General features: G+C 41.8%; 1 pseudogene; it reads right to left on the reverse strand.

The window, feature by feature from the left end:
* Positions 1-265: 265 nt before the first annotated feature.
* LOC102401806 lies at positions 266-1,336 on the reverse strand (annotated as a pseudogene).
* Between the last annotated feature and the right edge of the window lie 500 nt (positions 1,337-1,836).

The raw sequence follows: 1,836 nt of genomic DNA on the forward strand, positions 1-1,836 counted from the left end.
ACCAAACCAGTGAGGTGGCTATTATTATTCATTTTTTTTTTTAACCAATAAGGAAACTGAAGTCCACAGAAGTTAAGGGACTTGGCTAAAGTTGCACAGTAGGTAAGTGGCAGAGCCTGTAACACAACCCTGATCTTTTCATTTCCGATCTCTGTATTGCCTTAGTATATCAGCGCATTTCTACTATTCTATTGTTTTTCTAAAACAATACTTTTCAAGAGCTAGAAACATGAATATGACCTTCATGATCATTTTTCTTTCTTTCTTTTTTTTTTTTTTGGCTTGTTCAATAAGTTTATTATTGTCTTACTGAAAAATCTTGATAGAAAATGGTGGTTTGGTTTAACTCTCAGCAGCTCGTTCCTGAGCTCTAAGGAAGCTTGCCTTCTTCTGAGCTACCCCATCTTTCTTCTGGGCAAGTGACATTTTGGGACGGTTCCACCTCTTCTTTTTAACTTCTTTCTTAGGCTTCTTCTCATACACTGGATTCTCTCGTATTGCAGCATGAGCTTTCTTATACATCTCCTCCATCATGTCTGCAGTTACGTTGTTCTTTATGTACTGAGAGAATTGTTTCTTGTAAGCATCTCCATCTTCTTCAATCAGGTAGCGCATGTAATCTGCAACGTTTTGCCCCATGATGTGCTTTCGGTGTACCTCAGCACTGAATCCTTTGCTTTCTGAATCATAACCAGGGAACCGTTTGGTACTGTGAGGGATAGACAAGCCTCCATCGACAGCTCCCTTTAGGGCCCCAAAAACTTTATTCTCGGTAGTAGTTCTGGCAAGTCCTGCATCCAGGTAACAGGTGAAGGCACCAGGTTGACCATTGATGCTTTCCACATTGTATTCATCTCCAGTCACCTTGACTTGTCCTTCATAAATTTTGTCCATACCAAACCTATTAAGAAGCCTGCGGGCCAGCAGCAGGCCAGTACAATATGTCGCAGCATAATTTGTCAGGCCAATCTTCACACCATATTTTGGGAGTTCGTGAGCATAAGCTGCACAAACTATCATATCTCCTTCTATACAGGCATAAGCAATCTGACAAATGATATCTCTGTTCGTTACACGAACAATCATTCTGTATTTAGGTGTGTTGTACTTATTTTTATCTTGGATTACCAATCGTTTCCGAGCATAGTAGTCAGTTTTGCCCTCTCACCTTCTTCTGAATTTCACTTGGTATCTCTTGAAGTAGGCCTTGTTCTTGACAACTTTAACAAACCCCATCCTGCGGATCAGAACCCAGACTCCGCGGCTTGCCACAGAGCTGCAGAACCAGCACGGCTCCGGGGGGAAAAAGGCATGATCATTTTTCTTGCAACATTATCTCTAACAAGATAAAACATTCAGAGAATCACTGATGTTTACTCCTTGAAGATGTCCACTTTTTTCCATTCTGTATTGTTTTGTTTTGCTTTATCACTGTTTGTCTTTTACACGTATATGTCTGGTCCTGTGAGAGTCAGAGCTGCTGTTCTATGTCCTTGGTGCTCAGTGAGGTGTCAGCCCCTGACACACGTTTGCAGAGGTGTCCCAAACAGTGATCCCAGAGGTGACGCAACATGAAAGCCCAGCCTTGCTTTAAGGCTATAGCGGGGTCCCACGGCACATAAGCTTACGCCTTTCAATAAAGACGACTGAGTAAATGTATCACCATGTTTGACTTAAGTCGTATGCAAGCCTTCTTACAGGTCAGACACCACAAATCACAGATTTCTAAAAATAGCTTTTAAAGGACAGGTATCCTGTGTTTCAGCAAAGAAAACCACGTTGCTGTCGGATCATGATTTGTATGAAATGCTTTGTGACACAGTCAACCACCAGCTG

The sequence above is a fragment of the Bubalus bubalis genome, chromosome 21, assembly GCF_019923935.1.
Source record: "Bubalus bubalis isolate 160015118507 breed Murrah chromosome 21, NDDB_SH_1, whole genome shotgun sequence".
NCBI classification, from domain to species: Eukaryota; Metazoa; Chordata; class Mammalia; order Artiodactyla; family Bovidae; genus Bubalus; species Bubalus bubalis.